This window comes from Nicotiana tabacum, chromosome 6 (assembly GCF_000715075.1).
Source record: "Nicotiana tabacum cultivar K326 chromosome 6, ASM71507v2, whole genome shotgun sequence".
NCBI classification, from domain to species: Eukaryota; Viridiplantae; Streptophyta; class Magnoliopsida; order Solanales; family Solanaceae; genus Nicotiana; species Nicotiana tabacum.
In genome coordinates, this window is record NC_134085.1 from 199,543,936 (window position 1) to 199,568,252 (window position 24,317).

Here is a 24,317-nt window from a genome sequence, read left to right on the forward strand (position 1 = left end):
CTTCTCCAAAACGATTGGTAAGTGATTTATAACTTAATTTCTTTATCCCTTAACATCTTTTAATATAATTTCAACTTCAAATCAAAGATTTTCACGGGGAAAATTGGGTGTTTTGGGTAGAACCTAGGTTTTCTACAAATTGAGAAGTTGGACCTCAATTTGGGGTCCGATTTAAAAACAAATCATATATTTGGATTCATGAGGGAATGGGTAACCGGGTTTTGGTCCGAACCTCGAGTTTCGACCACGTGGGTCCGGGGGTATTTTTGACCTTTTTGGTAAAAACCTTGAAAAAATCTATTTTCATGCAATGGGGATGATTCATTTAGCAATTATTAATGTGATTAAGTAACTTATGACTAGATCCGAGCGGATTGGTGGTGGAATCAAGAGGTAAAGTTATACTAGAAGCGTGAGTTGAGTTTGGAGCATTCGAGGTAAGTATTTGGTCTACCCTAGATTGAGGGAATATGAGTTGAGTATATTTGCTACTTGTTATGTGATGTGTCCGACGTATAGGCATGGTGACGAGTATCTATACGTTGGGGGTCGAACATGCCCGTGAGTCTTGTATTATAATTGTTGTGACTCCGTTGTAGTTTATTGCGCTTCATGTGTTATTATTATTATTGTTCCCTTGTTGGAATGTTTGTTTTGATAGTATTGTTCCCTTGTTGGGATGTTTGTTTTGATAAGTATTGTTCCCTTGTTGGGATGGTTGTTTTGATAGTATTGTTCCCTTGCCGGGAAAGTTAATGAAGTAATTGTGGTTCTTGAACTTCGAGGAGCAATGACTCAAGTTATAATACGAATTGTGAAAGTTTATGAGATAATTGCATACTTTGGAGCATTGGCTCAAGTGTTAGAGTGAGTTATGAAATGAAAGTGAAAGAAAAAGAAAGAGGCATCAATTGTTCTATTGCCGGACCCGAGGGGTGCAGGGGAGTTTTTTCCAATCAAAGGACAATCGAAACGGGATTGGTTTATTTATTTCAGAGTCGCCACTTGAGAGATTTAGGGTGTCCCAAGTCACCAATTTTAATCCCGAATCGAGGAAAAGAATGACTCTATATTACAGTCTGCGTACCAGAAATCCGGATAAGGAATTCTGTTAACCCGAGAGAAGGTGTTAGGCATTCCCGAGTTCCGTGGTTCCAGCACGGTCGCTCAACTGTTATATTCAGCTTGATTATCTGATTTTATATAAATATGAACTTATGTGCAAATTTTAACTTTTTACCGCTTTTATAATTATTATTTTTTAAAAGAATGTGAACATCATTTAAAACACGTCTTTGGACTACGTCACAAGAAATGCACCCATAATCCGGAACACATTTTATTTGATGTTTTGGGATCGGGATTTGGGTCGCATGAAATGCACGCCCATGTTTAAGAAAGTAAATTATTAAACACGCGCCTAAAGAGACTATCGCGTTATTATTTTGGGAAGGCCACGAAATTCACTAAGCGGCCCTCCTGAATTCTAAGTAATTTAAAACAGGTATTTACTGAGGGCCCCGCAATTTGTATTTTTATTCGGCGAGGCTCATCTCGTTCTTATTTTTTAAAGAATTTGCAACGTCATGGAAATGCATCTCGGGCCACGCCACAATCAATGCGCCCGTGACTAGAGACATATTTCGACTCCGTTGAGATTTGGATTTGGGTCACATAAATGTGCACCCGAGTTTAGGGAGATAACATTATTAAAGGCGCGCCTAAAGCAACTAGCGCATTATTATTTTTTTTGGGGTAAGGCCGTGAAATTTGCTAAACGGCCCGTCCCAGAATCTAAATATTTTAATAAGGCTCCTATTAATCCCAACTTTGCTAGCGTATTGTTATTGTTATTAAATCCAACTTTTATTACTAAAAATGAGAAATATGGCTTTAACGCCAGTAGTCATGATTTTTTCATTCAGACGTCCACATACTTATTGCAACGAGAGTACATAATACACGTGAGTACATACATTTGCAACAATTCACTGGATGTCAAATTGTTCCCTTAATAAACACAGATATATGCATAGAAGTAAACATTCTCGTAAAAACTTAAGCCCACGATATATTCTCTCATTTACTTTAAGCATATGCAGTAACTAATCATAAGATGAACATTTTTAACAAAGAAACGAAAATTGCATTGTTGACATTCATCTTAAACCATAATATGCGAATCGAACGAAATGAAACAAAGGATGAAGAACACTAACCTTCGAACCTCGACAAACCTAGAACGACAAATAGCGCCCCCGACGGAACTCAAACCGGATCTCACTGAACAACGACGGAACCTCGGACAAACACCTCGACGTACCGGACCTCGACGGAAATAGAAAACTCGGACCCGCAAGTACTAACAATCCGCCATGTTCGCTGCTACTGACCTTTCTCGACCCAGTAGCTTGGTGCGAAAAGATGAAGCAGGAGGGGTCGAGGGACAGTGACGGGGTAGAAGACCACAGCAACAGCTGCCTACGTTCCGACGAGGGGGGGTGACGACAAGGGTGGCTGGATTTTTGGCTCGGCAGGTGGTTTTGGGGTAGGGTTTGGTTAGGTTCAGGCGTTGGGGGGAACTGGTTGCGACGTGACGTTTGGACGCTGTGGGTGGTGGTTTCGGAGTACAGTGACAACGGGGGGGGGAAGCTGGTGGTTGACGGACGTGGGGTGGTGGCGTTTCGAAGTTTGGACGCGAGAGGGTGGCGACGAAAGGTTGCTGGGCTTCGAACGTTGGGGGGTGCGACTGGAGGTGGAGAAGTCTGTTTGGTGGTGGTGTTAGGGTGGTGTTTGGGGCAGTGGTCGACGGGGGGTGGTTGGACGACGCAGCAGTGATGGCTGCTGCTTGCCGGGTGGTCGATGGGTGTTGCCGGGGGTGCGAGAGTGATGGTGTTTGGGCGACGGTTATGGGATCGTTAATGGTGGTTTTGGGTGTTGATGGTGGTGGAACGTGGAGATGGGTAGGTTTCAGTTGACGACGGGAGAAAGGAGGTGGTTTTCGACAGTGGGGGTGCCGGCGTCGTTGGGTCGTGACTGGTGGTGGTCAAGGTGAGTTTGGACGTGGTGGTTCCGGCGTCGTTGGGTCGTGACTGGTGGTAGGGAATTGGTGGTTTTTGCGTTGGGGGGGGGGGTAGGGATCCCTTACAGTAGGTTTCTTCTTCTTCTTTTTGAAGAAGAAGATGAACAGTGTTCCAAAAAATTTTCCCGTTTTTTTTTCTTTTTTTTGACCAAAAATCCAAAGTCCTCCTGTTTCAAAGTTTTGTCCGTGTATTTGTATAGTCTCTGCCCAGAAAAATGAGCCCCACGCGTGGTGGGGTTCGAGGCTTATGTTCCCCACGCGCGGTGGGGTTCCCCATGTGTCCTGGACACGGTTTATTATGGGCTAGGTCCGAAAATTAGGCCTAAAACCGGGTAGTTTGAACCCGAATATTATTCTTTTGCCCAGACCCGAGAAATAGGAACACGTTGCTTAACTAGTCCTATGTAAGCAAAATAACTACCAAAAATAAGACTAGTATTTAACAAAACTATATCTTTTTAAATATTTTTAAGGATTTAAAATAGCTACAAAATATTAATAAAACTATTTTTGTAATTTTCGTAAATATTAAGATAAAATATGAAGTAATATTTTTGTATTTTTTCAAAGTTAAAATGACTATAAAATATTAATAAAACTATTTTTGTAATTTTCGTAAATATTAAGGTAAAATATGAAGTAATATTTTTTGTATTTTTTCAAAGTAAAAATGACTATAAAATATTAATAAAACTATATTTTTGTAATTTTTGTTTTTTAATAAAGATAAAATATAAAATAATATTTTTTGTATTAAAACGACTACAAAACATTAATAGAATTATATATATATTTTTTTTGTAATTTTCGAATTTATATAAAGTACCAAAATAAAGTACAATTTTTTTTGTATTTTTCAAGTTTATGAGAAGTACATAAACTAAAATTATATATATATTTTTGTGATTTTTCTTTTTGCAACGAAATAAAGTAAAAATAGTTAAAATGGCTATATTAGACCTAATTTCACATATTCACGCTAAAAATGTGAAAAATCTCGGGGAGGGTCAAAAATCACGTGCTTACAGCTGCCCCTCTTTGACTGGAAACACGAAGAGTTTTCCGACAAAGAACGACTAGACGTGTTTTTGACCCGACCATTACTTGGACGGACTACACTTAAGGAAAGGGAGGGAATGTGACCGAGCCCTGGTATCTGAGCTGTCTACATATCCTTGGTTATACAGGAATCAGGCCACGTGTAGTTCGAAATGAGAGAGATAGTGAAGTGTACCGAGGTGAAGAGCCGATCGAGGCGCCGTTCCGTTGAGGTTCCGGTCCGCGGTCCTGTCGTTACAACAAAAAACGAAGACTGAAAAAAAAGACTAACTAAGCCTATCAGCTACTAGTTACAGGGATTCCTATCTGTAAGTCTTCTAAAACTTGGTCTTGAGTCTTGAATGGTGCTTCATACAGACTTCAGGTTTGAACCTTGATACAACTAGTTGTAGGTGCTAGTTCTTTGAGCGGACCACATCTGTTCTCTACTTCCGTACCTTGGGTTCTTTTCCCCTCTTGTTTTCTTGTTGTCTTTTCTTGACCAGCCTTTTGTGAATGCTGGGGATTTTATTGCTTCCTGCTGGAGATTCCTGTTGTATTCCTCTGCTTCATTGATTCTAAGTGTGCTCCTTTCTCATATGAGCGGGCTTTTGACTTCAACACTTCAATTGTATTCCCTTATTCTCCAGGTGGGTGCCTGATTTCTATTTTCTTTGTCCTTGTTCTCCAGGTGGACGCCTGATTTCTTCCTTCCTTTGTCCTTATTCTCCAGGTGGACGCCTGATTACTTCTTTTCTTTGTCCTTGTTCTCCAGGTGGATGCCTGATTTCTATTTTTCTTTGTCCTTGTTCTCCAGGTGGACGCCTGATTTCTATTTTTCTTTGTCCTTGTTCTCTAGGTGGACGCCTGATTTCTATTATTCTTTGTCCTTGTTCTCCAGGTGGACGCCTGATTTCTTATTTTCTTTATCCTTGTTCTCTAGGTGGACGCCTGATTTCTATTTTTCTTTGTCCTTGTTCTCCAGGTGGACGCCTGATTTCTTCCTTCCTTTGTCCTTGTTCTCCAGATGCCTGATTTCTATTTTTCTTTGTCCTTGTTCTCCAGGTGGACGCCTGATTTCTATTTTTCTTTGTCCTTGTTCTCCAGGTGGACGCCTGATTTCTTGTTTTCTTTATCCTTGTTCTCCAGGTGGACGCCTGATTTCTATTTTTCTTTGTCCTTGTTCTCCAGGTGGACGCCTGATTTCTTCCTTCCTTTGTCCTTGTTCTCCAGGTGGACGCCTGATTTCTATTTTCTTTGTCCTACAACAAACTCCGTTCTACAGGCGGGTCTCCTATTGGTAAGATTAAACTTAGGAAGTGCGTCTCCTATGGTGAAACTAAACCGAGGAAGTGCGTCTCCTATTGGTAATGACATGCCTGTATTTATACTTGTGGGCAACCTAGAATATGGAATGAACAGACAAAATGTATTCCCGCATTATACTGGTGGGTGACCTAGAACTTAAATGTATTCTCGCATTATACTGGCGGGCGACCTAGAACTTAAATGTATTCCCGCATTATACTGGTGGGCGACCTAGAACTTAAATGTATTCCCGCATTATACTGGTGGGCGACCTAGAACTTAAATGTATTCCCGCATTATACTGGTGGACGACCTAGAGCTTAAATGTATTCCCGCATTATACTGGTGGGCGACCTAGAACTTAAATGTATTCCCGCATTATACTGGTGGGCGACCTAGAACTTAAATGTATTCCCGCATTATACTGGTGGGCGACCTAAAACTTAAATGTATTCCCGCATTATACTGGTGGGCGACCTAGAACTTAAATGTATTCCCGCATTATACTGGTGGGCGACCTAGAACTTAAATGTATTCCCGCATTATACTGGTGGGCGACCTAGAACTTAAATGTATTCCAAATTGTTTCCCGCATTATACTGGTGGGCGACCTAGAACTTAAATGTATTCCCGCATTATACTGGTGGGCGACCTAGAACTTAAATGTATTCCCGCATTATACTGGTGGGCGACCTAGAACTTAAATGTATTCCTGCATTATACTGGTGGGCGACCTAGAACTTAAATGTATTCCCGCATTATACTGGTGGGCGACCTAGAACTTAAATGTATTCCCGCATTATACTGGTGGGCGACCTAGAACTTAAATGTATTCCCGCATTATACTGGTGGGCGACCTAGAGCTTAAATGTATTCCCGCATTATACTGGTGGGCGACCTAGAACTTAAATGTATTCCCGCATTATACTGGTGGGCGACCTAGAGCTTAAATGTATTCCCGCATTATACTGGTGGGCGACCTAGAACTTAAATGTATTCCCGCATTATACTGGTGGGCGACCTAGAACTTAAAAGTATTTGAAATTGTTTCCCCGTTCTTCCGAGAAAATTTTGACAATCGGTAGAAAATTTTCTGCCCCGGTTTTGGTGACTTCCCTGGCGTTGCATCTTGTTGCCATCATCAATCCTTTGTTTTCCTGCAGCAGACAAAAGAATTTAATTAGTTTTAATCGTGGTGGTAGAGGGTGCCTTTCCGGCGAACGATTTTTCTCTCTTCCCACTGCTGGGGGTCTCTAGCCTGCTGGGGGATTGGCTTTCAATTGATCCCTTTTCTGCTTTCTCTTTAAGCACATGCTGTGGGAGTCTATTTTTAAACTCCCGAAACCACTCCCTTTATGAGCTTACTTCCTCCAAAATTGCCGGGCACGATCACTGCATTGCCTGGGATCGGCCTTTAAGACTGTTTGTATTATCCTGCATTGGAGGAATTCCCTTCCGGTTTCTGGTAGTAAGCTTTGAAAAATCCTTTCAAGACACATTTTAGGAAAAGAAATAAAAGATAGAAAAAGGAGAAAATCTTTCTGAACCAATATTTGGTGGGAGAAGAAACTCAGAAGAACTTATCTGGAGGACATGACTGGTCCTCGTGATCATGTCGTGCACCATAGATTCCCGACCCAGTCTATTTGTATCAATCGATTTGCCTGATGGTCTAACTTGTTGGGGATGATAAATGAGTGTCCATTTCGTTGTGAATGTGGTAGCTTTTGTTGATTTGTCTTGTCGCCTCATAGTGCCCTTTGAGGGGTTTTCACTAATGAGACTCTCTCTTTTCTCTCATCTCCCGGCGCCTCATGGTGCCTGTGAAGGTTTTCACCAATAAGACTCTCTCTTTTCTCTCATCTCCCGGCGCCTTATGGTGACTGTGAAGGTTTTCACCAATAAGACTCTCTCATTTCATATTCCTCATCTTACATCGCCTCTCGGTGCCTGTGCAGGTTTTCACCGATAAGACTCTCTCCTTTTATTTCTTTCGAGGAATCGGGGTGTTGTAGATACGACCCTCTCTTCTGGAGATTCCTTTGATCATCGATTCGTTCCCAATCTTACGATCCTCTTCTTTGCTGGGGATCGGTGTATTATTCTCGGTCTTATTTGCCTGACTTGGCATCTCTTGGACATTGATCGGGAGGTCTTTTGGACGTTGATGTTGGCACTGGTGTGGGGTTAAAGAAAGGCTATAAAAATGAAAATAATTTGATGTGTGATGTGCTACAACTTTTGGAATCTAACCTTTGTTGGAACTTAAAACATAACCTCTGCCCCAGTTTTCTTGCTTGGGGAATTTGTTTTTTACACTTATGTTGCGCTATGTGCGTTACGCACACTGTGCCTATTATGCACACTATGTACATTATGCATCCTATATTCGCTATGATGCATACTATGACCGAGCCGTGAGGCGCCTACGTATCCTCTTCGAGGAATCAGGTCAAACGTAGTTCCCACTGTTTTGTATTTCTTGTGATTTTATCTTCTTCTTCTTTTCTTTTTTTTTTCTTTTCATTTTCTTTTTCTTTTCTTTTTCTTTCTTTTTTTCTTTTTTTTCATGTCTTTTCCATTAGTGATTCCAAAAGAGGGGTATGAAAGAATTACTTAGGCTCAAAGGGGGAAGCAAGGGTTAAAAGTGTTTGGATAGAAGAAAGAATTGTCTCCGTCATCTCATTATCCAATAAATGCCAAATACAAACAAATAAACCAACAATTGCCATAATTAAAGAAATTATGCATAATATCTCTTGACTGCATCTGAATTGATAGCCATGTCGACACATCTCCCCTCGACATCTGTCAAACACAAAGCACCGTTGGACAATACTCTGGTCACGATATAAGGCCCTTGCCAATTTGGGGCGAATTTGCCTTTTGCCTCGACCTGATGTGGGAGGATCTTTTTCAATACTTGTTGCCCTACTTCAAACTTCCTGGGGCGCACCTTCTTATTATATGTTCTTGTCATTCTCTTCTGGTACAGCTGACCATGGCACACTGCTGCCAATCTTTTCTCATCTATCAGGCTCAACTGTTCCAATCGAGCTTTGACCCATTCATCATCATTAATCCCGGCTTCAGCGACAATTCAGAGGGACGAAATTTCGACCTCCGCTGGTATTACGGCCTCAGTTCCATACACCAACAAATAAGGAGTTGTGCCTATGGAAGATCGGACAGTAGTGCGGTAACCCAACAAAGCAAAAGGTAATCTCTCGTGCCATTGTCTGGACCCTTCCACCATTTTTCGCAGTATCTTCTTGATATTCTTATTGGCTGCTTCGACTGCTCCATTCGCCTTGGGACGATATGGGGTGGAATTGCGGTGGGTAATCTTGAATTGTTGGCATACCTCTCTCATCAAGCTGCTATTAAGATTCGCACCGTTATCCGTGATGATCACTTTTGGGATCCCAAATCTGCAGATGATATGGGAGTGAACAAAGTCCACCACTGCCTTCTTGGTTACTGATTTGAAGGTTTTAGCCTCAACCCATTTGGTGAAGTAATCAATGGTCACGAGAATGAACCTATGACCGTTGGATGCTTCCGGCTCGATGGGCCCAATGACATCCATGCCCCATGCCACAAACGGCCAGGGTGCTGACATCGTATGTAACTCTGTTGGCGGAGAATGAATCAAATCTCCATGTATCTGGCACTGATGGCATTTCCTCACAAAAGTGATACAGTCGTGTTCCATGGTGAGCCAATAACACCCTGTTCGAAGGATCTTTCTTGCCAATATATATCCGCTCATGTGTGGCCCACAAACTCCAGCATGTACCTCTGCCATAACTGTCGTTGCTTGACTGGCATCTATGCATCTCAACAATCCCAAATCCGGGGTTCTTTTGTACAATACTCCTCCACTGAGGAAGAAACCATTCGACAAACGCCGAAGGGCTCTTTTTGGTCTCTAGAGGCATGTTCTGGATATATCCCCATTCTGAGGTATTCCTTGATATCATGAAACCAGGGTTCGCCATCTGCTTCTTCTTCTATGGCATTGCAGTAGGCGTGCTGATCACGGACCTAGATGTGTAGAGGATCAACATACATTTTGTCAGGGTGGTGCAGCATTGATGCTAAGGTGGCCAAGGCATCCGCAACCTCATTGTGAACTCTCGGGATGTGTTTGAACTTCACCGATCGAAATTGCTTGCTCAGATCATGCAAGCATTGTCGGTATGGTATGAGTTTTAGATCTCGTGTTTCCCATTCACCCTGAATTTGATGTACCAAGAGGTCCGAGTCTCCCAAGACCAAGACGTCTTGGACATCCATGTCAGCAGCCAAGCGCAGACCCAGAATGCAAGCCTCATACTCGGCCATATTGTTGGTGCAATAGAAGCGTAGTTGAGCCGTAACAGGATAATGCCGTCCTGTTTCAGAAATGAGTACTGCTCCTATTCCAACCCCTTTTGCGTTTGCAGCTCCATCGAAGAAAAGCTTCCAACCCGGTTCCTCAGCTAATTCCAACTCATTCGTATGTATCACCTATTCGTCAGGAAAATACGTTCTTAAGGGCTCGTATTTTTCATCAACGGGATTCTCTGCCAAATGGTCCGCCAGCGCCTGGGCTTTCATGGCCGTCCTCGTCACATAGATGATATCAAACTCTGTGAGCAGAATTTGCCATTTTGCCAACCTTCCCGTGGGCATAGGTTTCTGAAAGATATACTTCAATGGGTCCAAACGGGATATGAGATAAGTAGTATACGAAGACAGGTAGTGCTTCAACTTCTGAGCTACCCAAGTTAAGGCACAACATGTTTTCTCGAGTTGAGTGTACTTGACCTCATGTACTGTGAATTTCTTGCTAAGATAGTAGATGGCCTGCTCCTTCCTTCCTGTGTCATCGTGTTGCCCCAATACACAACCAAATGAATTTTCCAAGACCGTCAGGTAAAGAATTAGGGGCTTCCCGGGCTTAGGCAGGACCAACACGGGTGGATTAGACAGATACCCTTTGATTTGGTCGAAAGCCTCCTGACACTCTACTGTCCAACCTACTGCAGCATCCTTTCTTAGCAGCCGAAATATGGGCTCACAAGTTGCTGTGAGTTGAGCGATGAACCTGCTGATGTAATTGAGTCTACCCAGCAAACTCATTACCTCTGTTTTGTTCCTTGGCGGTGGCAAATCTCGGATGGATTCAATTTTGGATGGGTCTAACTCAATCCCCTGTCGACTGACGATGAATCCTAGCAACTTTCCTGATGGAACCCCGAATGCGCATTTGGCCGGGTTAAGCTTGATATCATACCTCCGGAGTCTTTGGAAACATCTCCTTAGGTCTGCTACATGGTCCTCCTGACGCCAAGATTTGATGATCACATCATCGACGTACACCTCGATTTCCTTGTGTATCATGTCATGAAACACAGTAGTCATTGCTCGCATGTATGTTGCCCCGGCGTTCTTTAACCCGAACGGCATTACCCGATAGCAGTAGGTTCCCCATGGCGTAATAAACGCTGTCTTCTCAGCATCCTCTTCGTCCATTAGGATTTGATGATAACCCGCATAGCAATCCACAAAGGATCCGATCTCGCGCCCAGCGCAATTATCGATCAGGATATGAATGTTGGGTAACGGAAAATTGTCTTTGGGACTTGCTTTGTTGAGGTTGCGGTAGTCGACGCACACCCTGATTTTTCCATCCTTCTTTGGGACTGGTACCACATTGGCCAACCACTCGGGATATCGAGTGACCCAAATGACCTTTGCCTGCAACTGCTTAATCACCTCTTCTTTGATTTTTACACTCATTTCTGTTTTAAATTTCCTTAGTTTTTGCTTGACCGGAGGGTATGCCGGGTCAGTGGGCAATTTGTGAACCACTAAATTTGTGCTTAATCCAGGCATATCGTCATATGACCATGCGAAAACATCTTTGAATTCTATGAGGGTTTTGATCAATTCTTCTCTGACATGCGGCTCAATGTGGATGCTAATTTTGGTCTCTTGGACGTTATCAGTGTCTCCTAGATTTACAGCCTCAGTGTCATTTAGGTTAGGCTTGGGTTTCTCTTCAAATTGGCACAGTTCTCGGTTTATCTCTTCGAAGGCTTCACCTTCATCACATTCGGATTCATCATCACAAACGACCTCTTGCATCATTGAATCGGTTTCAGATTGATTTATTAGACTAGGTCGAAGATCCGTTGTGCATGCCATGTCATTAGAACCAGTAAAAAGAGTACTGTTCAGAAAGAAAAAGAACAAAACAAAATTAAAATGGGACAAAAGAAAAGAACTTCATTAAACTTGCGGGATAAAAGGGTTCACACTTTTACAAAACGAAAGTAAAATTTGGATTACACCCTTGAATAATCTGGACAAAACAAAACATACAAAACATAAATCAAAGCCTACTACCAAGACTCCCCTCGGACAGGAAGAGGAGTAACTGTCCAATTGTTGGTCTTGGCCTCAGGCCCCACAAACTGTATCTCTGCTCTGCTGGAACCTTCTCCAGCTTCCACCATACTGACATCCGCGAATAGCCTCTCAAAACTCTGATTCAGGTCTTCATTTATACCGATCAAAGGTCATCGACTCTTTGGGATCGGCGACCCCTTGGCACTCGCTTTGACAAAAGACCTTGAGAGGCGTGGCACTGGTTTAGGCAGAAACCAGACCCTCTTCTTCATTTTTCGCGCTTGCTTCCTGTCTGCTGCGGTTGGTTTGAACCCCAATCCGAAAGTTTCCAGATTTTTAGGAAGGGAGACAGGTTGGACAATCCCTTGAAGCTCGACTCCCAGGCCTTTTCCCGGCACAAATCCATTACCCAGCATTTCTGAGACCATCATGACTGTTGCGGCAGCTACCCTAGGGTGCGGGATGATTTCTCCTTCAGAAATTTTGTTGGCCGACCCTGTATCGAAAATCTGGTAGACCCAAGGACCTTTGTCATCAGCGGTCTCTATGAAAGGTACAATGGTTCCGCCCATGGTGCACGTTGTATCCTCGCCGTGTAACACGACCTCTTGTCTTTCCCACTCGAACTTCACCATCTGATGTAGGGTGGAAGGCACCGCTTTGGCTGCATGAATCCAGGGTCGTCCCAACAGCAGGTTATAAGATACTGTGGCGTCCAACACCTGGAATTCCATGGTAAACAGGACCGGACCAATGGTCAGTTCAAGTACAACATCCCCCACAGTGGCCGTTCCGTTTCCGTCAAACCCTCGGACACAGATACTGTTCTTGTGGATCCTTCTGTGGTCGATCTTTAACTGGTTTAAGGTAGATAGTGGGCAAATATTGGCGCTTGAGCCGTTATCCACCAATACTCGAGTTACCACCGAGTCCTCACATTTGACAGCTAGGTATAGGGCTTTGTTATGCTCCGTGCCTTCCACCGGCAGGTCATCATCTGAGAATGTTACCCTGTTCACCTCGAAAATCTTGTTGGCAATGGTTTCCAGGTGGTTTACAGAAATCTCACTGGGTACATGAGCTTCGTTTAATATCTTCAACAGGGTCCGACGATGCTCCTCAGAATGGATCAGTAACGACAACAGTGAGATCTGGGCCGGTGTTTTTCTCAGCTGTTCGACCACAGAATAGTCCTGTACTTTCATCTTCCTCAGGAACTCTTCAGCCTCTTCTTCGGACACAGGTTTCTTGGTTGCAACTGGGTTGGTTCTTCTTAGCTCCACCGGAGCAAAACATCGACCTGATCGAGTCAGCCCTTGCGCTTCACAACTGACTTCTTCCACCTGTTTTCCTTTGTACATCACCACCGCCTTTTCATATTTCCAAGGCACAGCCCTGCTGTCAATCATCGGCAGCTGGACCACAGGCTTTATGGTCACTCGTTCTCTACATACTCCTTTCAACACGACCGCCGGTGTGGGCGGGATCCCTGGTATTACCAACTTGCTTGGCTCGGGTTTGATTGTTATGGCGGACGGGCTCTTTCCCAATATCACTATCGGCTTGACGCCTCCTCCCTGCGACTGTACACTCGTTCCTCCACTGGTTGAGACTTCTTTCGGGGCGGCTTGGATCATCATCACTGTTTGCGAGGGTTTTCTCAATTCTCCTCCCTCACACACCAACTCAATCATGTGAGTTTCGTGGTGCGCTGGCAGTGGGTTTTGGTTGATGTTAGGAGCCTCCGGTGTCTGGACCTCGATCTTATTGGTGTCAATAAGATCCTGTATGGCATGCCTTAATTTCCAGCACTTCTCGGTATCATGCCCGAGCATCCCTGAACAGTATTCACAACGGATTGATCGATCCAAGTTCTGAGGTGGGGGATTTGGTTCTCGAGTCTGGACAGGACTAACCAAACCCAATTACCTCAGCTTGTGGAACAAAGCGGTGTAGGTTTCTCCCAACTCCGTGAAAGTTCTCTGCTTCTGCAACCTGTCATTCCTAGCATCTGGATTTCCACGAAAGCCTACCCCTGAAGGGTTTCTATACGCCCTTGGTGGAGGGTAGGTGTTTTGTGGTGGTGCATATATGTTCTGGGGAGCCGGTGCACGCCATTGTGGGCGAACCGGAGGCTGAGTGTATGCCTGGGCTTGGTGTACGGAACAATGTGGTTCTCGAGGTGGATAGAAATTTTGTGGTGGGCTGTATGGGTATTCTGACCTGTGAGGTCTGGGTTGGTTGTAGTGTGGCCTGCCAGCCCTGGACCGACTGCCTGCCTCGATCGTGGCAACCTCTTCTTTCTTTCTTCTCAACGCACCTCCCGTGCCGTTTTGAATAGCCTGGGTTGTGGCCTTGAGTGCCGAATAGTTCAAGATCTTGTCAGACCTTAAACCCTCTTCTATCATGACCCCTATCTTGACCACCTCGTTGAAAGATTTTCCAACTGTTGTCACCAAGTGACCAAAGTAGGTTGGATCCAATGTCTGCAAGAAATAGTCCACCATCTCTCCCTCTCTCATGGGAGGATCGACTCTAGCTGCTTGTTCTCTCCAGCGGAACCCGAACTCGCGAAAACTTTCCCCGGGTTTCTTCCCAATTCTCAATAATGTGAGACGGTCGGGGACTATCTCAAGATTGTACTGGAAATGACCCGCAAAAGCCTGCGCCAGATCATCCCACGTGTACCACCTGCTGGAATCCTGCCTGGTATACCATTCTAGTGCAGATCCGCTCAGACTTTGGCCGAAATAAGCTATCAACAGTTCATCCTTGCCGCCTGCCCCTCTCATTTTGCTACAGAATCCCCGCAAATGTGCCATGGGATCACCGTGCCCTTCATATAAATCAAACTTAGGCATCTTAAAACCAGCCGGGAGTTGGACGTCTGGGAAAGGACACAGATCTTTATATGCTACGCTGATTTGATTGCCCAATCCGTGCAAGTTCCTGAAGGACTGCTCCAGGCTTTTGAACTTTCTCAACACTTCATCCTGTTCAGGAGCCTTAACTGGCTTCTCAACCTCTGCCGGCATTTCTAAATGTGGATTGTAAGCTTGAGGCTCGGGTGCATGGAATGTAGGCTCAGGGGATAGTATTGTGTATCGTGAGCCTGAAACAATGGCTCACTGGTCGTTCTCTGCAAAGGGGCTGATGTAGGTCCCACAAAAATGGGAATATTGGGTGTTGGGAGAGGTTGGTGGGGTGGTGGAGCTTGGGAATCATGAGGGCTTCTTTCTTGATGATAAAGGGGATTTGGGCGGCTTGTGGAAGGGCCAGAGTGAGGGTATTCTGGCATGTGCCCCAGTGTTTCAGGGCTCTTTTGTGTTTTGTCTATGTCTAGCTGCATTGCATTCATCTCTAGTCCCATCCTTTCAATCTTTTCCATCGCTTCTTTTAGCAACTGGCTCATCGGCCTCTCTTCCTCATTACTATTCTCTGAAGTAGTCATGCTGGTTGCTATCGGTCCTTTGGATCTGGTTTGATAAGGGTGTGTTGCCAGAATTCTTTAACAACTAACTGTCTTCGATCAGACAACAACAAACTTTGTTAGCGTTAGAGTTTAACGGATTTAATCTCAACACATAGAGGATGCAATGCTCCTAGGTAGTTAACCGTTTCTACATGCTTTGCTTTAAACAACACGCGTCATCCCGGTTTGCTCATTTATCCCCTTTTCTTGTTTTTTTTTATTTATTATTCTTCATTTTTTATTTTTATACTTCCTTTTCTTTCTTTATTAAAAGCGGTCAAATCTTATGGGGATTGCCTACGTATCACATCCCCGCGCGAATCAGACCAGGCGTAGTTCTGCCTTAAAGTAAAGAAACACAAAATTCTTGTGAAATAGTTAAATTCATTCTCAAAATTTTGCTATTACAAATTACTTCAAGCAAGGAATAGCAATAGTACAGACTCCACAGTTCTTAACCCGTTTTGACTAAAAGAAAAGAAAACAACATATGGAAAAGCAACAAAGCCAAATAAACAAGACTCAACCAAAGATTAATTTTCCAACTTAGGGGCCCGCGAGGCATCATTCGGCCTTTCCGCGGCCCTTGGTGTGAGGTCCCTCTGCAGGCTTTTCAACTCATTCATGATTCGGTGGACGCAACCCATGATGGAAACAAGGAGGGTCTTCCGAGGCATTTGCTCGCATGCCAGGCATCTCATGTAGATGTAATGCCCAATCTCGTCGATCCTTCCTCGAATGTTGTCCCTTTCTGCGAACAACTGCCTTATCTGTCGGTTCTTCAATCCTAGTGTTTGCGCATTGTTGGCAAGCTGATCCTGGAACATCTCCATTTGTCTTTCCATTCTGGTCATTGCATCGTAACATCGCCTTCTGTCGGCTTGGGCATCCCGTGTTTGCTTGACGATCCTCTCTTGAAGAGAGGCATTCGTTTCCCTTAATGTCCCGATGCTCAGTTCATAATCCCTTATGACTTGTTGCAGGCGCTGCCTCCGGGCCATTGTACCATTTGCCCACTTGGTCCGCAATCTTGCTGTGCTAGCCTTGGCTCTTTCCAAATCTTCCTGGCATTCCGCAACCTGATCCTTTAACCCTGCTATCAATCTTTTATCTGCTCGGCTTCTCGGCTGGTTATCAGCTTCATTTTTCATCCTCCGGATCTGAGCTTTGAGGATCTCGCCTTCTCTGATTAATCTGTTCTTTTCTCCCTTGTGGGCAGCAGACTGTAATTGGCATTCAAACCTCATATCCTGAACTTGTTGCTTCAGTTTGCCTGTTTCGGCAAGATATTCCCGCTCTTTGGCCAACCAGCCCCACTGCTCTTGTGAAGATTTGGCAAATTCTTGCAGGTGAGGTCTTTTGGTCGGTCTTCCAGATGATGTCTCCCCTTTGTACCAGGCCTGATACCCGGGCGAAACTTCCCTTTTTGCCCGATTCATTACACAAGTATTTGCTTCTAAGTATTGACATTGGCTCCAAATTTGACGAACCCTTGCTTCAGGAAAATGGCCGTCGGGACTGATCTCAATTACCTGGATGCTTAGATCCTCGTCTTTCGGCACTATCTGATACCTCCCAAGTTGCCTTAAAACCCGATGCGGCGTGTATGGTTGAATGCTCTTAAGTCCCATTAAGAGAAAATGGGGCCTGGCTGCTGGCATGTATATGACTTCGTCGATCGGTAACCATCCTAGCGCCCACTGTATTTGACTGGCGTTGAGGGTATGGAAATATGAGGTCCATGCCGTGACTCCTTCCGGTAGGTAGGTCTCATTAACTCTGGTATAGAACTCCTCTATGCAGGTCTTTTCAGCGGATCCATGGCTCAGAAACTGGGCTCGGTGACATAGGTGTTCGGTCATCCACATTTGCAACAACAAATTGCAACCCTCGAAAAAGCTTCCTCCGGCTTTGCAAGACGTGAGAGCCCGGAACATATCAGATACTATCATGGGCGCCAACGTACTATCTCTCTGTGTGAGCAACGTACTGACGACCCCTGCTATCTTTATGTCAATATTCCCGTCTTTTCTTGGGAATACTAGTAGTCCTAAGAAAGTTATCATGAAAGCAATCCGTCTATGTTCTTCCCACTTTTGACGATTACTTTTGCTGCACAACTGGTTTTCTGGCTTGTCGAATCCTCCTATGTAACCATATCTTTGATATATGAAACTCATGCTGCAAAAACCTTTTGCCAAGTCAGGGTTATGAATTGTTCTGACTATCTTTAAGGAGTCCAGAAACCGGTGTATTGCTACAGCTCTTGGAGCAATCAGATATTTGTGCCTCAAAGGGGTCTCATCGCTGCCGATATACCCTGCTATTTCTTCTAAAGTTGGGGTAAGTTCAAAATCCGAGAAATGGAAGACATTGTGCGCAGGATCCCAGTGGGGGACTAGTGCCCTTATGATATCTCCTCGTGGCCTGATATCCAACAAACTCGTGAGGCCTTTCAGATACTTCTTGATTTCGTCATGCCCTTCTTTGCCTAAATCATTCCACCAGAGCCGCAATTGGAGGGGGATTTTACTCATGATTGAAAAGGGTTCATTTGGAGTCGTGCTCATTCTGCACATTTATTAATAAGATTTTAACAAACGAAACTTATTCTGATAAAAAACAAAAATATATACGATTTTTCTCAAAAGGATTTCTGAACACGACCTCTCAGCACTTCATGAACGAAGATTTTTAAGGTTGTGTGAGGGAAAAAAACGAGGTGGCCGTCTGTACCAAGGCACCCTTCCGGAGTTCCTTTCGGGAACATTTGGCCATTTTTGACATAAGCGGCATCACCCGGACTTGTTTATGACTCTTTTATCATTTTTCAAAAATAGAAAATTCAACATTGCAAACACGGCCTTTCGATGCCTCGGGGACGAAGATTTTTAAGGCTATGTGGGTCGACTGGACCAAAAAAAAATGACCCAAGGGTGGCTGTTTATGCAAAGTCAGCCTTCCGGCGTCCCATTCGGGAACATTCGGCTATTTATGACAAAACAACATCACCAACATTTAAAATTTGACATATACTTTTTGTTATTTATTTCTTTTTTGGCTTTTTAGCAAAAGGTGGGGTTGGACCCGATGAGGGTTGCCTACGTATCTCACATCCGGTGAGAATCAAACCCGCGTAGTTCGGGCAATCAAGGATAAGTAGATGAACTAATCTCTTTTTTTTTTTTATTGTTTTCTTTGTGAAAGAACTACTTTAAAAGAAGAAAGGAAGTATTGATTTTCTCTTTTTTTAAAAGAAAGACTTCTAAGATATGTTTTTGAATTTTCATTTGTTTTTTTTTCTCTTATTCTAAAAAGAAAATATTGAAGTATTGAAGTCAAATCTTTTTCTTTTTTTTATTTTCATTTTTTTTTTCTTTTCTAAAAGAAAATATTTTTTGGAATTCTACTTCTAATAAAAGAAATGCTTCTAAAGAAAAGATTTTTGAATTTTGAATTTTCTTTTCAATATTTAAAGAAGAGGAAAAAAAAAATATTTTCGGATTCTTTTTATTATATATATATACGTTTTTTTTTTTTAAAAAAAAAAAAACTTTTCTAAAGAAGTCAATAACGGAAAATATTTTTGGATTTTTGTTTCGAAAACTGGGAGTCTAAAAGAACTTTTCTAGGCTTTGCAAGACAAACATTTTTGCAACAAATGAAGCTATATATACATTTTAGGAAATAGTGAAAAACCTTTGGATTTATATATATATATATATATATATATATATATATATATATATATATATATATATATATATATATATATTTGCAACTAATAATAAAACCGCTTTCAAAACAAACTAGTTTTTAAGAAAAAACAAACTATTTTATTTATTTTTATTTTTATTTTGGCATTTTCATAAACAAATAAATAAATAAAAACCCATTTCAAAACAAGACTTTTTTTTATTTTAATTTTTATGGCAAGACAAACTATTTTTTCCTAATTTTTTTTTGAAAAACAAGACAAAGTCACTACTCTTTTTTTCTATTTTTCCCTTGCTTTTAATAAAACAAACTAATAAGACATTTTTTCATTTTTCTCAAAATTTCGGCAGAGTTTTGACAGTATTTGTGTATTAGGTTTTTTTTCAAAAATAAACAATCGATTCCCTAACCGCTATTTCTTTTTTTTCAATTTCACAATATTCATAATTCAAACACCGGTCAACGAGACAAAATAAATGCACGGAAAACAAATAGGATGCCTCAAGATGGTCTATTATTTTCAGGTTGCTTGTCCTAGACGGACCCAACCCCTGTGTTGAGTCCCCTAAGTCAAATGCACATGATGCAAATAAACGTTCCTACTAGGGATCCGGCATGAAGTCACGTTATTCTATGTTCAAAACCTGAGTCGGTGTTCTAGACAGTGTACCCGAGCGGACAACTCGAGTTGAGGAAGGAGCTCCTTTCCGGGAACCAAAAGGCCAGCCGGCTTAGAAACTTTCCGAGCCTCTTTTATTTAGGGTATGACACTAACAGAATAGGGAGTCTCAACCAGTGAGCACATCCCCGGAGGTAAGAAGAGAAAGGTTTCGGCACAATTTATATACAGTTCAGATAATATCAAAGCGGTAAAAGCAGCATTTAGCACATTAGGCTCAAAACATGTAAAAATCAGATAAAGCCAAATATAACAATTTATCTAAGCTCGAATTCTTAACCCTGAACCAGTGGTTCTGGGTAATACAGATCCCCAGCAGAGTCGCCAGAGCTGTCACACCTCCTTTTTCCGCACCCGAGGGGGTGCAGGGGAGTTTTTTCCAATCAAAGGATAATCGAAACGGGATTGGTTTATTTATTTCAGAGTCGCCACTTGAGAGATTTAGGGTGTCCCAAGTCACCAATTTTAATCCCGAATCGAGGAAAAGAATGACTCTATATTACAGTCTGCGTACCAGAAATCCGGATAAGGAATTCTGTTAACCCGAGAGAAGGTGTTAGGCATTCCCGAGTTCCGTGGTTCCAGCACGGTCGCTCAACTGTTATATTCGGCTTGATTATCTGATTTTATACAAATATGAACTTATGTGCAAATTTTAACTTTTTACCGCTTTTATAATTATTATTTTTTAAAAGAATGTGAACATCATTTAAAACACGTCTTTGGACTACGTCACATGAAATGCACCCATAATCCGGAACACATTTTATTTGATGTTTTGGGATCGGGATTTGGGTCGCATGAAATGCACGCCCATGTTTAAGAAAGTAAATTATTAAACACGCCCCTAAAGAGACTATCGCGTTATTATTTTGGGAAGGCCACGAAATTCACTAAGCGGCCCTCCTGAATTCTAAGTAATTTAAAACAGGTATTTACTGAGGGCCCCGCAATTTGTATTTTTATTCGGCGAGGCTCATCTCGTTCTTATTTTTTAAAGAATTTGCAACGTCATGGAAATGCATCTCGGGCCACGCCACAATCAATGCGCCCATGACTAGAGACATATTTCGACTCCGTTGAGATTTGGATTTGGGTCACATAAATGTGCACCCGAGTTTAGGGAGATAACATTATTAAAGGCGCGCCTAAAGCAACTAGCGCATTATTTTTTTTTTTGGTAAGGCCGTGAAATTTGCTAAACGGCCCGTCCCAGAATCTAAATATTTTAATAAGGCTCCTATTAATCCCAACTTTGCTAGCGTATTGTTATTGTTATTAAATCCAACTTTTATTACTAAAAATGAGAAATATGGCTTTAACGCCAGTAGTCATGATTTTTTCATTCAGACGTCCACATACTTATTGCAACGAGAGTACATAATACACGTGAGTACATACATTCGCAACAATTCACTGGATGTCAAATTGTTCCCTTAATAAACACAGATATATGCATAGAAGTAAACATTCTCGTAAAAACTTAAGCCCACGATATATTCTCTCATTTACTTTAAGCATATGCAGTAACTAATCATAAGATGAACATTTTTAACAAAGAAACGAAAATTGCATTGTTGACATTCATCTTAAACCATAATATGCGAATCGAACGAAATGAAACAAAGGACGAAGAACACTAACCTTCGAACCTCGATAAACCTAGAACGACAAATAGCGCCCCCGACGGAACTCAAACCGGATCTCACTGAACAACGACGGAACCTCGGACAAACACCTCGACGTACCGGACCTCGACGGAAATAGAAAACTCGGACCCGCAAGTACTAACAATCCGCCATGTTCGCTGCTACTGACCTTTCTCGACCCAGCAGCTTGGTGCGAAAAGATGAAGCAGGAGGGGTCGAGGGACAGTGACGGGGTATAAGAACACAGCAACAGCTGCCTACGTTCCGACGAGGGGGGGTGACGACGAGGGTGGCTGGATTTTTGGATCGGCAGGTGGTTTTGGGGTAGGGTTTGGTTAGGTTCAGGCGTTGGGGGGAACTGGTTGCGACGTGACGTTTGGACGCTGTAGGTGGTGGTTTCGGAGTACAGTGGCAACAGGGGGGGAAGCTGGTGGTCGACGGACGTGGGGTGGTGGCGTTTCGAAGTTTGGACGCGAGAGGGTGGCGACGAAAGGTTGCTGGGCTTCAAACGTTGGGGGGGTGCGACTGGAGGTGGAGAAGTCTGTTTGGTGGTGGTGTTAGGGTGGTGTTTGGGGCAGTGGTCGACGGGGGGTGGTTGGACGACGCAGCAGTGATGGCTGCTGCTTGCCGGGTGGTCGATGGGTGTTGCCGGGGGTGCGAGAGTGATGGTGTTTGGGCGACGGTTATGGGATCGTTAATGGTGGTTTTGGGTGTTGATGGTGGTGGAACGTGGAGATGGGTAGGTTTCAGTTGACGACGGGAGAAAGGAGGTGGTTTTCGACAGTGGGGGTGCCGGCGTCGTTGGGTCGTGACTGGTGGTGGTCAAGGTGAGTTTGGACGTGGTGGTTCCGGCGTCGTTGGGTCGTGACTGGTGGTAGGGAATTGGTGGTTTTTGCGTTGGGGGGGGGGGTAGGGATCCCTTACAGTAGGTTTCTTCTTCTTCTTTTTGAAGAAGAAGATGAACAGTGTTCCAAAAAATTTTCCCGTTTTTTTTTCTTTTTTTTGACCAAAAATCCAAAGTCCTCCTGTTTCAAAGTTTTGTCCGTGTATTTGTATAGTCTCTGCCCAGAAAAATGAGCCCCACGCGTGGTGGGGTTCGAGGCTTATGTTCCCCACGCGCGGTGGGGTTCCCCATGTGTCCTGGACACGGTTTATTATGGGCTAGGTCCGAAAATTAGGCCTAAAACCGGGTAGTTTGAACCCGAATATTATTCTTTTGCCCAGACCCGAGAAATAGGAACACGTTGCTTAACTAGTCCTATGTAAGCAAAATAACTACCAAAAATAAGACTAGTATTTAACAAAACTATATCTTTTTAAATATTTTTAAGGATTTAAAATAGCTACAAAATATTAATAAAACTATTTTTGTAATTTTCGTAAATATTAAGATAAAATATGAAGTAATATTTTTGTATTTTTTCAAAGTTAAAATGACTATAAAATATTAATAAAACTATTTTTGTAATTTTCGTAAATATTAAGATAAAATATGAAGTAATATTTTTGTATTTTTTCAAAGTTAAAATGACTATAAAATATTAATAAAACTATTTTTGTAATTTTCGTAAATATTAAGGTAAAATATGAAGTAATATTTTTTGTATTTTTTCAAAGTAAAAATGACTATAAAATATTAATAAAACTATTTTTTTGTAATTTTTGTTTTTTAATAAAGACAAAATATAAAATAATATTTTTTGTATTAAAACGACTACAAAACATTAATAGAATTATATATATTTTTTTTGTAATTTTCGAATTTATATAAAGTACCAAAATAAAGTACAATTTTTTTGTATTTCTTGAACTTCGAGGAGCAATGACTCAAGTTATAATACGAATTGTGAAAGTTTATGAGATAATTGCATACTTTGGAGCATTGGCTCAAGTGTTAGAGTGAGTTATGAAATGAAAGTGAAAGAAAGAGAAAGAGGCATCAATTGTTCTATTGCCGGGAAATTTATATTATTAATGTTGTCCCCTTGCCGGGATCTAAATTGTTTACTTATTGTTCCCTTGCCGGGATTCCTATTTTAGCCTTGTCTATTCCCTCGCCCCATTGTTTGTGATTGTTGCTTGGGTGAGGAAGAGTGATAAAGCACGAAGGGTGATGCCGTGTATTGTTGTTTGTGAGGAAAGAGTGTAAAGCACGAAGGGTCATTCCGTGCCATGATATAAATGTTAATGCACGAAGGATCATTCCGTGCCATGATATAAATGTTAATGCACGAAGGGTCATTCCGTGCCATGATATAAATGTTAATGCACTAAGGATCATTCCGTGCCATCATTATGTGAGGTAAAGCACGAAGGAAAATGCCGTGTACTTTATATGATTGATTTGGTGAGAACAAGAGTAAAAGCACGAAGGATGATGCCGTGCAACTGTTGTTTTCCTACTCACTGTTGATATGCTTACTTGTTAATTCAAGTGTATTAACTAGTTAGGTCCCTTTACTATTGTGACCCATTGTATTCGAATCCATAGTGTTTACGATACCTCGCCTTATTTATTTGTTTGTGTTCAAAACTCCAAATTTCAAAAAAAAATTGTCACATTTTTAACTCAATTGATTTCTCGTATTAAATGTACTAATTCATTCGATATTGTACAGTTATTGAAAAGGGTATTTTTTTTATCAAATAATTTCAGAAATAAATAAATAATAACGTCATCTTTTCTTGTTGATTTCCTAATTGCGTTGGGAGATGTACTCTACTTTATGTTAACTGAATGAGGCTCCTTGAACATTCTTAATAGTATTGGGTTATGGAACCTATGAGCTGAGTAACATGAGAATATTGTTGTGCAATGTGAGACAGAAATATGTGGGCACAAGGTACCGGGGAAAATATTATGGTTTTATTTAATGGCACGTGAGATGTCCGTGCGGTGGTGACATAAATGTGGGCACGAGGTGCTGTGAAATTTCGAAAGTGGGTTGAGACCTATATTATTTATGATTATGA